The 15,344-nt window shown below is 44.9% G+C and overlaps 1 protein-coding gene across 1 annotated transcript in view; it reads right to left on the reverse strand.

Moving 5' to 3' along the window:
* LOC121858730 (vesicular glutamate transporter 1-like) overlaps positions 1-15,344 on the reverse strand; it is a 131,946-nt gene that overhangs the window by 68,343 nt on the left and 48,259 nt on the right. The window lies entirely within an intron of this gene.

Raw genomic sequence — 15,344 nt, forward strand, 5'->3', positions numbered from 1 at the left:
TTGCAAAGACTGAACGAAACGAGAGAGGGAAGGAAGGAGGCAAGACGTAGGAAAGGGGGAAGGGAAGAAGAGGAGGGAAGGAAGAAATAAAAAAATGAATAAAGAGAGGAGATGATAAGATGACTCAGTAAAGTTTGGTGTGGGGTGAGGACACAACACATCACAGGGGGAACCTGACTCAATTTAAAGAACGTGATCACCCAAGCACATTAGTTCCGCCTACTGACGGTAGTGGCGCTGTTATTGATGGTTGATAGTAGTAGTAGTAGTAGTAGTAGTGGTAGTGGTAGTGGTAGTGGTAGTGGTGGTGGTGATACAAGTTCCAATATTAGTGTTGCTGATAGATAGATAGATAGATAGATAGATAGATAGATAGATAGACATGACCACAGAGAGAGAGAGAGAGAGAGAGAGAAATTAAATAGCGGAGAAAATTATATAGATTCATAAACGAAAAAAAAACGATAAAATAATAACAACAACGAGAAAAATAACGAAAACAATAACAACAACAAGAAACATATAACATCATCAACAACAACAACAAACAACAACAACAACAACATTAGGTCGCTTAATACATCAATCAGGACATATATGACGATACAGGAAACTTTACGCTTATATGGCGATAATCCTGTCCCCTCCTCTCTCTCTCTCTCACGCACACTAATTCCATCTAGTTTTTTTTTGCGCGTCGAGCCGAGGGGGAGTCTAAAGTGTGACGCCAATAAGTGTGACGATAAAGTGTGACGCCATTAAGTGTGACGCTAATAAATGCGGTCTTACTTACGAGGTAAATTTTCACTTGAGGTCCTTTGAAAATTTACGGACCTCGAAAGTACAGAACATGCTATTTACGGACCTGGTGTTAAGAGAAAGTACAGAACACGGAGACTACGGACGTTAAGGGCCCCCGAAACTCAATCACGGACAAGTGGGACCTGACGCACCCAATTTAGGGGAAGATCTACCCTAAGGCGGTGGTGGTGGTGGTGGTGATTGTTTGGTCGTGATGGTGGTTGTGAGACGGAATCGTGGTGGTGGTGGTGGTAGTAGTAGTAATGGTGGTAGTGGTGGTTGTCTTGTGGCAATAGTGGTGGCCGTAATAGTACACACTATCGGCCATCAACGAAGGTTACATGTCCAATGGGCCCCAGTTTCAATACGCACCTGTTCTAATAGACCCTAACCTAACCTAACCTAACCCTCCTAAAGTCTCTCTTAGTATCTCTCTCAGCCACTTGATGTCTCTTATTGTCTCTCGATTCTCTTTATCTCTCTCTTCTTTTCCTTCATTTTCTCCCACTCTTTTTCCTCAGTTCTCTCTCTCTTTGTTCCTCTCTTCTTCTCTTTATTCTCCTTCTCCCTACAAGCCTCTTTAATTCCCCCTCCCATCCCTTCCCTCCTCCTTTCCTCCCTCCTCCTCCTCTTCTTCTTCCTCCTCTTCTCCTCTTCCTCCCAGTATCCTACCTCCCGTCAAGTCAAAAAATAAATGGGATTAAATTGGACTTTGTGGAGGTAATCTAGGTGAGTGTCTTGGAGGGTGAGTGTCTGGAGGTGAGTGTCTTGGAGGGGAGTGTCTTGGAGGGTGAATGTCTGGAGGGTGAGTGTCTTGGAGGGTGAGGTCCTGGAGGGTAAGTGTCTTGGAGGGTAAGGGTTTGAGGGGGTGTCTTGGAGGGTGAGGTCTGGAGGAGTGTCTGAGGGTGAGGTCTGGAGGTGAGTGTCTTGGAGGGTGAGTGTCTGGAGGGTGAGTGTCTTGGAGAGGTGAGTGTCGGAGGGTGAGGTCTTGAAGGGTGAGTGTCTTGGAGGGTGAGTGTCTTGGAGAGGTGAGGTCTTGGAGGGTGAGTGTCTTGGAGGGTGAGTGTCTTGGAGGGTGAGGTGTCTGGAGGGTGAGTGTCTTGGAGGGTGAGTGTCTTGGAGAGGTGAATGTCTTGGAGGGTGAGTGTCTTGGAGGGTGAGTGTTTGGAGGTGAGTTGAGAGGGAGGTTCTGGAGGTGAGTGTCTTGGAGAGGTGAATGAAACTAGAGTGAAAGAGAGAAATAAAATACATACATACATACATACATACATACATACATAGAGAAAGATATATGAAGGATAGAATGAGAGAGACATGAATGGAAGAGAGAGAGAGAGAGAGAGAGAGGGAGAGAGATGCTGACTCTACATAGATCACCGGAACCCACTTTTCCCTTCTCCTCCTTTCCTCCCACCTCCTCCCCACTCTTCTTCCCCTTCCTCCCTCCTCCTGGCCGGGTGCCAAACTCTGGCGCCAACACCAACCTCTGGCGCCGGAAAATCGATGTCTTTCCAGCAACTTCATGCACTCCTGTTGTCCGTCTTTGTCTGTGCTACTGTTACTGTCTGTGTTACTGTTACTGTCTGTGTTACTGTTACTGTCTGTCTGTGTTACTGTACTGTCTGTGTTACTGTTACTGTCTGTGTTACTGCCTGTTGAACTCGCGTCTATCAGTACCACCGCTGCTTGCTTCACCTGTCAACAACACCCAAAGCAGACAGACAGTAGTGGAACAGGGAAAGAGAGAGAGTGTCTGAGATTAGTGCCACCCACTCCACCCAACCCACCCACCCACCCACCCACCCAGTACCATAAGATGCTCTGTTTCCCGGTTTGTACGTGTGTCCGTCTCGTCCGTCCGTCCGTCCGTTCGTCAGTCCGTCCGTAAGTCATCTCGTAGAAGCTGCCTCGGAACACCCATTGGACTTAGTGTTGAAGGTCATGCAATATGGGTGAGAATAGTTTTGACCTTGACCCCTACATGACCTCTCTCACCAAGGTCACTAAGTCTTATTCCCAGTGTCTTACGAGGTCACCCAATAGTAAGCATTTAACTCAGCTTTAGGTTAGATTAGGTTAGGTTAGGTCAGGTCAGGTCAGGTTAGGTTAGGAGTTAGGTTAGGTTAGGTTAGGTTAGGTTAGGTTAGGTTAGGACTAATCCAACCATCACTAGCCACTAGCTCCACCAGGTCTATCCCCCAGCCTAATGTCCTCTCCCCTCTATATTTCCCTCCCTACATACCGTTGCCATGGTGATATCTCCTCCCTGCTCCCCCCACACCCCCCACTGGCGCCAGTACCTCTATAAAGCTCCTCCTTCAGGCCCGATAAGTCCGACACAAGGCCTACCACACACGTCCAAAGACCTCGGCGGGACTTATTCCAGATTCAAGAAAGGAATCATACGGGGTGGATGGGGGGATTTAACCGATGATTTTAAAGTGTATTGATAATCCGTGTTTTTCGGGAGGGGGATTTACCGTGGGTCTGTTTACACGTGTCTTCTAAACGGATTTTCTCACGTCTCGTTAAATGGGGATTTTTAACGTAGTCTGTTCTGGTGACATTTTGGGATTTATTTCTGTAAAGGGAATTAAAAATAATGTCCAATTTTGCGGGGTATTTATTTATTTCTATACGTCTTGATAAGTGGGGATTTATTTAAGTCTGTTATGAATGTATTTCTGGGAATATTTCTTTAAAAGGGATTTAATATTTCTCGGGGGATTATTTATTTATATGTATCTCTTTAAAGGGGGATTTAAACACATATAAAGGGATACACGGAGGTATATTCATCTGTTCCTTTAAGGGGATTTATTATAAGATATTTCCTAATGGATTTACAAGTTTCTTTAACGTTAGAGAGATTTTAAGTAACACTGTCAAGAGGGATTTAAGGCAGATCATCGATTTTTTAGGTCAGTTTTTAAGTTATTTATATTGTATGATTTTAGGTTAGTGGCATAAATTTTTAGGGAGATTTAAACTAACTATATATAATTTAAGGGCTATATCTGGGTCTAAAATGTGTATGTGTGTGTGTGTGTGTGTGTGTGTGTGTACAAAGAAGACCATTACTAGTTTGTCTTTGAAGTTAATCAATAACACCTGCACTGTAACACCTGTTGAAGAGCAGGTAATTAATCAACGGCAACATGACACTGATGTTTAGGTCATTATAAACATCTTCACATAACACACAGACACACACACACACACACACAAAACACACACACACACACACACACACACACACACACACACACACATTTTTAGTTCTTTTATTCAATTTTTAACTGAAAGATTTTTTCAATGTCTTATTATTTTTATCTTGTTGTAATACTAGTCTTCAAAGTGCATCGTAAACAACCATAACTTACCCACGCAAGACGACTGTCACTGTTCCAGCCTCCCAGAACCACCTCACACCACTGGCGCCAACACTAGTTCTAGGTACATGGTAGCTGGCCCGGCGCCAAAAGATAGGGGGAAAGGGAGGGAGACGGGGAAGAAGGAGGGAGGAGGGAGGGAGGGAGTGAAGGAGGGGACAGAGGGAGAGATGATTTGGGAAGTTGCCCGGCGCCAATCTATGACGTCACATACATAAACACTGCAGGCCGCCATATATCCATCATCCCATCACATCATCTTCACCATCTCACATCATCATCATCATCACCATCACCATCATCATCATCATCATCACCATCACCATCATCACCATCATCATCATCACCATCATCATCATCATCATCACCATCATCATCATACACATCATCATCATCATCTGTTGACCAAGCATCTCCAAACATTGTAATAATTATATCAAGCCTCATTATCTTATTCCTTCTATTTATCGAGTTTGTTGGTCTTCTCTTTATTCTCTTTTCTTGCTTTTATAAGTATGGGTGTGTGCTTCCAATAAGAGAGAGAGAGAGAGAGAGAGAGAGAGAGAGAGAGAGGGGTAAAACAAAGGTTGAGCAAGAGCGGGCGATAAAGAAAGACAGAAAGAAAGAAAGTGAGAAAGAGAAACAGAGATTAAGAAAGAGATAAAGGAAAAAGACAGAGACAGTAAGGAAGGAGAGAGTGGAGGAATAATAGAGAGAAGAGATAAAAAGAGAAAGACAGACAGAGAGAAAGGGATAAAATAAATGACCATAAGAAACAGAAAAAAACAGTGGAAAAAAAGAGAAAAAGAAAGGGAGAAGGAGATAGAAGAGAGATTGTGAGAGACAGAGATAGTTATGAAGACACACACACACACACACACACACACACACACACACACAAACACTTCAAACCCTCTCCTTTCCTCATTGCTCCCTTCCTTTCTCTCCTTCCCTCCTTCCCTCCCCTCCCTCCCCCCCATTCATATACAGTAGAGGGGAAAGAGGAGGGTCAGATAACCTCGGAGCATGAATGGCTTAAGTCAGCAAACTAAACTAGGTGCCAGAGTCCTATATCTTACCCCTTGACATAAGACATCGTCGGAGGGGGGGTGGGTTACGCCTTGTGGGAGGAGAGTGTGAGAGAGAGAGAACCAAAGAAGACGGATGGAGGGAAGGAGGGAGGGAGAGAGGGAGGAATAGGAAGAAGGGAAGAAGGAAAGAGAAGAAGAGAGGTATTGAAGGAGGAGAGTTGAAGAAGAAGGAGAGAGATATTAAAAGAACGAATGGATAAGGAAGGAAGGGGTTGAGAGAGAGGAGGAGAGAGAGAGAGAGAGAGAGAGAGAGAGTCAATAAATATGTCATCAATTACTCTACTGATATTTATATTGCCCTGACGTGACCGTGACCCTAGGGAGACAGACAGACAGACAGACGGATAGACAGAAGAAGACAAAGACAAACAAACAGACAGGCAGACAAAAAGGAGAAGGACAGAAAGAGAAGTGAGAGATGGGAGACAGAGAGAATGTTAAAAAGATCAATTGATTCCTCCCTCAACCCAACCATTCCTCCTTCGCCCTTTCCCTTCATTCTCCTGCCCACCCTCCCTCCTCCTCATTCCTTCCTTCCTACCTTCCTTCCATTCCTCCTCTCCTCCTTCTTCCCCCCCCCAAAAAAAAATAAACCTAGTGAACGAATTCTCCCTCCCTCCCTTCTCCCTCCTCCCTCCCTCCCTCTCCCTCCTCCCTCTCCCTCCCTCTCTCCCTTCACTATTTGTAGCTCAGGGAGGTTAGAGGGAGATCATTACATGCAGTCGACTCAATAACTCAATAGCCGCTACATTTTATCGCCCAAAGGCTTTCATGTCCTGAATAGTCGGAGCAAAATACATAAGACTAGGCTTTAAATAGGGAGACGGGAAATAGGTGGAGAATAACTAGTTCAATAGGGTATGTGGGATATAAATAGGGTGTTATATAGGGTATGTGGGGTTAAATAGGGTGTTAAATAGGGTATGGATGTAAATAGGGTGTTAAATAGGGTATGTGGGGATGTAAATAGGTGTCAAATAGGGTATGGGGTAAATAGGGTGTTAAATAGGGTATGTGGATGTAAATAGGGTATGTATGGAAATAGGGTGTTAAATAGGGTATGTCGGATATAAATAGGGAGTTAAATAGGAAAGGAGCGTGTGAATGGCTAGTGGGATGAAATGTGGAGCTAAATGGTATATCTGTGACTTAAATAGGAAGCTAAATTGTTAAATACGGTACAAAATGGGGAGGTGAGGTTTAAAATAGGAATTAATAGGATAAGTGGTATTTAAATGGAGCTGAGGGACGTGGAATTTAAATAGGCAGAAGGGAAATGGGACTTTAATAGGGACTTAAATGAGGATGTGGTATCAAAATAGGGAGCTAATAGGGAAAATAGGATATCAAAAGTAGAAGGGATATAAAGACGTGTATAAGGCAGTATAAGGCAGTATAAGGCAGCATCAAGCAGTATAAGGCAGTAAAAGGCAGTATAACACTAATTGAGACCAGTATAAGGCAGTATAAAATAGGATATGGCGATATAAGGTAGTATAAGGTAGTGTAAGACAGCTTAAGGCAGTATAAATATAGTCTAGGCGATATGCGCGGTAGTATCAGGCGGTAAAGGTAGTATCAGGCGGTATAAGGTATCAGGCGGTATAAGGTAGTATCAGGCGGTATGTAGCATAAAACAGTATAAGGCGGTATAAGGTAGTATAAAACAGTATAAGGCGGTATAAGGTAGTATAAGGCGGTATAAGGTAGTATAAGTATAAGTAGTATAAAACAGTATAAGGCAGTATAAGCAGTATAAGGTATAAGGTAGTATAAAACAGTAAAGGGAGGGAGTGTAAGGCATAAGGAGTATAAGAAGTAAATCAGCTAAAGATCGTGTACACTAAGACAGCATACAACAGTGACGGAATCCACGGAGTGACGATAATCCCGTGAGTGGGGTGAGAGGTCGCCCTGGATCCTAAAGGGAGAGGGAGGAGAGGGAGAGGGAGATTGAGGGAGAGAGAGAGGGAAAGAGGATAGAGAAACGGGGAAGGGAGAGAGAGAGAGAGAGAGAGGAGAGAGAGAGAGAGAGAGAGAGAGAGAGGAATTAACGAAGAAGAAAAAGAAGAAGATGGGAGAGAGGGAGGGAGAGAGGGGAAGAAGAAACACAGAGGGGAGTATGGAAGATTAGTGGGTGAGAGGTGGAGAGAGAGGAGGGGTAAGAGGAGAAAGGAGAGAAGAAGGATAAGAGGAAAGAGAGAGGATAAGAGGAAAGCCTATGAAAGCCACCGACAGTAGTGGAAATACTGGAAAGTTAGGGGATTGAGAGAGAGAGAGAGAGAGAGAGAGAGAGAGTGGCGGTAAGGGAGACTGGTCGCCGTTTCACCGCTGGAATCTCCTCACCATTATCACGGATCACGCCACACTCCCACAGATCTCTATCTCCAAGATGTCTCCCTCTCTCCCTGCATTCCAACTATCTCCATGATCTTCCACACAGCTCAAGTCTCTACCACAGATCCGACGGTAATCGCTCTTGAGCAGTGTCTCTTGTGTGTGTGTGTGTGTGTGTGTGTGTGTGTGTGTGTGTGTGTGTGATGATTTACACAACCAGAGGGATTTAACACAACCAGAGGGATTACACTGCAGGAAGGGATTTATACCACATTCCTGATCCCTGTAATGAAATCCACTAACTGGTTAATTAATCGAATATACTTATGCTTATGAGGAAGACATGGGAGGAGGAGGAAGAGGAAGGGGGGGAAGAAGAAGAGGAGGAGGAAGAAGAGGAGAAAGAAGAAGAGGAGGAGGTGGAGGAGGAGGTGGAGGAGGAGGAGGAGGAGGAGGAGGAGGAGGAGGAGGAGGAGGAGGAGGAGGAGGAGGAGGAGACAGTCGTCGTGGGAGGGAGTAGGGGTTCCCTCAAGTCACAGGTAATCCTTCCCAGATGAGGGATTTCGCTGTTTCTCCTTCCCATCCCTCCTTCCTTCCTTCTTTCTCACTTCTTTCTTTTCCTTCATCTTTTTCCCTTATTTTTTTTTTTTTTCTCTGTCCTTATTTCTTTCATCTCTTCCTCTTCCTTCACAAACTTTCTTTTCCATCTCTTTCCCCTTCCTCTCTTTACCTTCTCTTCCCTCCCTCATTCCTTCTACCTTCATCTCTTCCTCCCCTTCTCTTCCCCTCCCCCAGTCCTCATTCCCTCATCTTTATCCTATCACTTCATTCCTTCTCTTCCTCTCCATTTCTTTTCACTTCCTCCTCCATCACTGCCCCATTCCTCTCCTCTCTCCCTCTAACCATTCCTCTTCCATCACCCTCTTGCTCAATGTCCATGTAGATGAGGAAGGAACGGATAGTGTGAGAGGTGAGGGAACGTTTAGAAGGGAAAGAAGGGAAAGGTAGAGAAGGAAGACAGGAAGGAGAGAGGTAAGAGAGGAAGCAGTAAGGGAGGGAAAGGAGAGGAGGGAGGAGAGGAAGGGGAGAGTTTGAAGGATGAGGAAGATAAGAAGGGAGAGAAGGAGAATGAGAGTTAGAATGGTAAGGAGGGAGACAAGGAAGGAGAGTGAGAAGGAGGGAGGGAAGGAGAGAGGGAGGGAAGTGAGAGAGAGAGGGAGGGAGGGAGGGAGGAGGGAGGGAGGGGGAGAGAGAGGAGGGAGGGAGAGAGGGAGGAGGAGGGAGAGAGGGGAGAGAGAGGGAGGGGGAAAGGAGAGGGGGGGGGGAGGAAGGAGGGAGAGAGGGAGGGAGAGGAGGAGGAGGGAGGAGAGAGGAGGGAGGGAGGAGGGAGGGAGGAGGGAGGGAGGAGGGAGGGAGGAGGGAGGGAGGGGAGGGAGGAGGGAGAGAGAGAGAGGGAGGGAGGGAGGGAGGGGAGGGAGGGGAGGGAGGGAGGGTGGGAGGAGGGAGGGAGGGAGGAGGGAGGGGAGGGAGGGAGGGAGGAGGCATCAATATACATTATGGTCATATAATGTTACATGCATTGTGTCAAGGTCAATATAGTTCAGCCTTTGATGTACTGAGATGACGCTTCTCTCTCTCTCTTACACGGGGAAGTCTGAGAAATATAATCCCAACGAGTGGTGTGATAATGGTTAAAGAACACAGATAATGGGGTTTTCTAATGACTGCGATAATGGGACGTAATGGTCTATTAAAGCGGTAAATGTGACTATTGGGAGAGTATATAATACAGTATTATGGTAAGTATGGGGAGTTAATGTGAAAAATATGGGGAGAAGAAGAGGGTGTTAAGGGGAGAGGATAAATGGGGAGAGAGAGAATTAAAGTGAAATAGAATAAAAATTCATGAGTAGGAAAAAGTCGATATTTGGGGAGAGAGGGAGGGAGGACTGGGGGGAGGAGGTAGGACTGGGAGGGAAGGAGAGAGGGGGGACCACAAGAGGTAATCCAGGCGGATCATGACGTGAATAACCCACAATATTACATAGTGGGGAGGGAGGGGGCGTTGTTAAAACTACCCTCCTTCCCTCACCCTCCCCACCTCTCCCCTGTCAATCTTAACCCGTACCTCCAAGCCTGAATCGTACCCTCAATCCCTTTGCTCTATGTACCCCTCACCCCTTCCTCACCCTTACCTCTCACCCCTTCCTCTTACCTCTCACCTCTTCCCTTCACCTTTACCTCTCACCCCTTCCTAACCCCTACTCTCAATCTCTACTCCATCTCACCCAGTTCCTCTCCTCCCTCTTCCCTCTTCCCTCCCTTTTCCTCTCTACTGACCACTTTACTCTCCTCCCACTTCCCCTCTCACTTTTCCTCCACTCTCCCACTCTTCCCTGTCTCACTTTTCCACTCCCACACTTTCCTTCTCTCTCTTCTCCATTGCTCTCACACACTCTTCATCACTCTTACCCTCCGCCTCCTCGCCACAGTCAACACCCCACTTGATGGAGTTGGTACACACCCGCGAGAAGCAGATCAGATGCACAAGATAATATAGGTCAAAAACGCGAGAAAAGCTGACCGAAAGGGAAGATCTGCCGCAAATGAAGGAAACCAAAAAGATGTGCATAGAAAGTAAAGTTAAAACAAGGGATAAAAGAAGCCAAAAGCGCGGGAAAATTAGTAAAAAATGAAAAATAAGTCAAAGGCGGGAAAATAAGCAAAACACGGGGAAAATAAGCAAAAAAAACGAGGGAAAAATAAGTCAAAGGCACGGAAAATAATTAAAATTGCAGGAAAAATAAATAATAGTAAGAGAAAAAGCAAATGAAAAGCGACGAGCAGAAAAAAATAAAAAAGCCAAACGCGCGGGAGAAAAAAATTCGCAGACAAAAATAAAAAAAATCTGAAAAAAACTAAAAAGTGCATAAGCAAACAATAAATAGAAGGGTGAGCAAAACAAAAGAACGACAAGAATAAATCACACAAGCGCTGGTAAAGTAGTCGCAAAAGCGCGGGAAAACCAGAAGCCACAAAAGCGCGGGAACATCTGAGAAGGTCGGCGGGCGTGTTGGCCGGGAGAGGGCGAGTAAAGCCGAGGGATCAACCGCTCGTGGCGCCATATGAAGAAAAATGAAGTATGGAGATGGCAGATTTTCATGACCGAAATATTAAAGTGGATTTGGTCGATATTCTGGGCGACACTACGGCCAGAATACTTTAACAGTAGGAGGGTCAGGGTACGGTACTCTGCCACCTCTACTTCACTCGTCTCCACAGTGTTATTTACTATGGCACTTACACTGATGGAGATCCTATTACTTGTTGGAAAGTGACTCAGTGTTACTTCGATAAAACCAAAGACTGCATGGTTGATGTGTCTTAGTGATTTCTTGTGACTGAAACAGGTTATTTTTATTCTAAGTTGGTTTTAATAAGAATATTCAAAGGTTTTAGTATATATGTCTTTACTACACACTTTATTAAGGATATACCTGGAATTAAGTAATGCATAAACTCAACAGTGACAGAAGGTACTTGTTTACACAGTCCAGGCTGGAAGGAAGGAAGTGTCCAGTACGAATCATCTAAATATTAATCTACGGTTATATCCATCCGCTTTTAATTACCCCACAATAATATTAAATAATCCTCTTATTTTCCCTCACCATTAAATTTACAAATATCAAACACCATTATTCATGTTTTAAAATAAATACATTAAAGTGTAAACATACGTCATAGTTTCATAATTCTCACAGGGAACAAACACCTTCGCGTCCCACTGAAACTGAATTATTGAAAGACAAATTTCTGCACACGAGACGCCAACTACATCATCATAACAATGGCAATGGGAAAAGAACCAAGCTCATTACAAGAAGAAAAGAGAGAAAATATAAAGTAAAAATAGAATAATAGAAAGAAAATCTAATCATTTTCTGCAGCTTAATTCTTTATAAAAAATAAATAAAATCCTGATCAATTTTTTTATCCGACAAAGAACAGACACCAATATTAAGACGTCTCTGTAGGTCATTCTCCTACCTCCCTCCCCTTTCCTTCCTTCCTTCCCGATCCCCCAGAGTAAGAGAGAGAGAAAGAGAGAAAAAGACAAAGGAGAAGGAGCTGAGGGGAGGGAGAAAGCCAGTGATAATAGGCTTGTAGAGCAGGGAGGGCAGAGAAGGAGGGGGAGAAGGAGGGGAGGAGGAGCAGGAGAAGGAGGGGGAGAAGGAGGGGAGGAGGAGGAGGGCCCCAGGAGACCTTTTGTGCCGGTGGGATTGTCAATAAAATCGAGAGCGGGCAAGTGTCGACGGCGGTTTGTGAGGTAACAAGGCGGCTCATTATGGTGGTCCAGGGAACTGACTGTTGTTGTTAGTGGTGGTGGTGATGTCTCCCTCACCCTGTTGCTCTATCTGGTCTTACGAGATCACACACGGGAGACACTTCTGACGAGATCCTAACGAGATGGTTGTCGAGATCTTGTATGCGAAGACTTCTAACGAGGTCCTATGACATGGCTAACGAGATCTAAGGTGCGAGACTTTTATCGACATTTTCCGACGAGATGGTGGACGAGATCACACACGAGCTTGACTTCTGGCGAGATCCTAGCGAAGAGATGGCTGATGAGGTTCTTACGACGGGGTGGCTGACGAAATCCAGCACGACACTCTGCAAGACATCTCATGAGACATCTGAAGAGATCTGCCAGTGAGGACATCAATCCTACCTCTCTCTTCCTTCTCCTCACCTCCTCCTCCCTCTCCCTTCATTTTTTCCATATATTTCTTCATTTCTCTCCTGCAATATTTTACTTCCTCTCTTCTCCGCATCTTCCTTTCCTCTTTCTCTCGTCTCTATTTCCATCTTCTTTTCCCTCCCTCCCCTTCCTCATATCTCTCTTTTTCCCTTCTTTCCCTCCCTTCCCCTCCCCCCTCCTCCCTGACTTCAATTTCATTAATCAGCATTATGTCGTCATGGCGACGATGGCCTGGCTGGTATGACAATCATAATATGTAACGTCATCAAAACAAGAGCTTTGATTGGCTAGTATGATAACCATAGCATGTGACGTCATCAAAATAGACGCTAGTGTATATATTTATCTAATTGGGAAAAAGCATCTCTTATATCAAGTGATTTTGTAATTTAAAATGTGATTTATGTGATGCTATTAAGGGAGCTATATGTTCTTATGTGAAATATGTTATGTAATTATCTTATGTGATATATAGTTTTTAAAGGTAATTAATGACATCATGTGATTATGTTAGACATTATGTGATTTTTTCTGTTATGTGATTAAAGTCTTTATGGAGATTTTGCCTTACAGAGACAGACAGATAGACAGCGAGGGGGAGAGAAACAAAGAGAGAGAGAGAGAGAGAGAGAGAGAGAGAGAGAGAGTGTGTGTGTAAAAATTAAAGAAAGAAATAAAGTGAAAATCAAAGAGAGAGAGAAAGAAAGAAAAAAAGAGAGTCAGTATATTGGCCAGAGAGCACTTCAGGCCGGGCGGAGGGGGGGGAAGGTCAGAGAGAGAGGGGAGGGGAGAGAGAGGGAGGGAGGGAGGGGAGGGAGAGAGGAAGGGAGGGAGGAGGGGAGAGAGAGAGGGAGGAGGGGGAGCGGGGAGGGAGGGAGGGGCCAAGGACTCTGAGGATGAAATGAACCAAATATTGGAATAAATGGTCGGGCCCTGAACAACCACTCAACCGACGGGTGAACAATGGTACAATGTTATACAGATACAATTGTGGTGGGAGTATGATGTTCAGATGTACATGAAAGAACAATGTAAATCACACATTAGTAGCACCAGACACTTGTTCAAGTATACAAAAAATTATAATGGTACAAAGTTGCTAATACATAGGTACACTTTAGTGGTACAATGTAGAAATACAATGGATAATAAAGTTTCATTTTACACCCCCCCTGTCAACCCCACCTCCATCCATCTCCTCCCTCGTCTCCCCATTCACCTCTTTACTATCTACCCCCTCCTGTTTTATTTCTCCCCCCATCCCCTATTTCAGCCCCTTCCCTTCCTTCCTCCACCCCGACCCTTCCATCCCTCCAACTTTCTCCTCTTACCATATCATCTTCCTCCATCCCCACTCTTATCACCCATCCACCTGGTTGTTCACTATCTGTACGTGGTCGATTTTGGTAGCAGGTCAGCCTGGGTAGTGGAAGGGTGGATGGGGGGTTGGGGGGGATGGTAGTGGAAGGGGATGGGATGATGGAGGGGATGAGTGAGGGGTGAGGGGGAGGAAGTTCACGTATATTTCTCGTTGTTGACCCCCAACTGGCCTACGGAGGTGTGTCTAGTTAAGGTGGTTTCAGTGTATTAGACCCTAATTAGAGGAGGAGAGACGGGAAAAGTGAATAAAGACACGGAGATAGAGACAGTGAGACAGTGAGAAAGAGAGAAAGAGAAGAAGAGAATGTGAGAGAGAATGTAAGAAAGTGAGAGAGAGGAGAATGTGAGATAGTGAGAGAGAGAGGAGAGAGAGAGAGAGAGAGAGAGAGAGAGAGAGAGAATGTAAAAAAAGTAGAAAAGAGGAGGGTGAGAAAGTGAGAAAGAAAGAGAATGAATGTGAGATAGTGAGAGAGAGGAGAGGGTGGGCTGGGGCGTTGGACCTAGACCATCATGTGCACTGGAGCATGATGGTGATAAGACCTGTGTTGGCCTCTAACCATAAAGTTAACCTAACCTAAACTTAACCTAAAACATAATTAACCTAACGGAAACTTAACTTATCATAAATTTAACCTAATATAACCTAAACTAACTCAATTTAACCTATTTCTAACCTAATTTAACTTAACCTAACCTAATCTAACCTAACCTTTACCTAACCTAACCTAACCTAATTTTACTCAATCTTACTTCTAACCTTACCTTAACTCAACCTCAGCTGACACTTTATTCAATCAGCTCACGGAAGGCCCTCAAACACGTGGATTTTGTTTAATTGCCCCTTGAATGGGTAATACCACTAATATTCAAATCATCCTTATCCAAACAAGTTTTTTCTAATTGCTTTCAATGAGCCAATCAGAGCCACCCAGCCTCAAACAAGTGGATTATTCCTAATTACCCGCCAAAAGCCAATCAGCTCGCTCCCAGGCCCTCAAACAAGTGGATTTTACTCCACTGCCCTGCCTCCCAGGATAATCAGCCTGCTCCCAAGCCCAAACAAGTGGATTTTCCTAATTGTGCACAGAGGAAGGAGGGCCACCACTGCCTATTAGTAATGGAGGTAAGTTGTAGAGGAGGGAGGAGGAGGAGGAGGAGAGGAGGGGAGAGGGGAGGAGGAGGAGCAGGAGGAGGGGAGGGGAGAGAGGGAGGAGGGGAGGGAGGAGGAGGAGAGTAGGAGGAGGAGGAGGAGGAGGAGAGAGGAGAGAGGAAGAAAAGGGGCAAAAGATGAGAGAGAGAGAGAGAGAGAAATGGTGAGAAGGAGGAAAGGGAGCAGGAGATGGGTGGAGAGGACAAAAAAGTAAAGGAAGAAAAGAGTAGTAGTAGAGAAGGTGAAGGAGAAGAAGATGGAGGAGGAAGAAGAAGAGGAAGGAAACAAGACGGAGGAAGAGAGGAAGAGGTTCAGAACTGACCTCACCTCACCATCTCATTCTTTCCCCCTTCCTCCTCCCAACCATCCTGATATTTGCTTGGGAAAACAAAGCCATGTCAGGTGTTAAGGGATGACTAGCAGACCTA

The sequence above is a fragment of the Homarus americanus genome, unplaced genomic scaffold (genome assembly GCF_018991925.1).
Source record: "Homarus americanus isolate GMGI-L3 unplaced genomic scaffold, GMGI_Hamer_2.0 scaffold74, whole genome shotgun sequence".
Lineage (NCBI taxonomy): Eukaryota > Metazoa > Arthropoda > Malacostraca > Decapoda > Nephropidae > Homarus > Homarus americanus.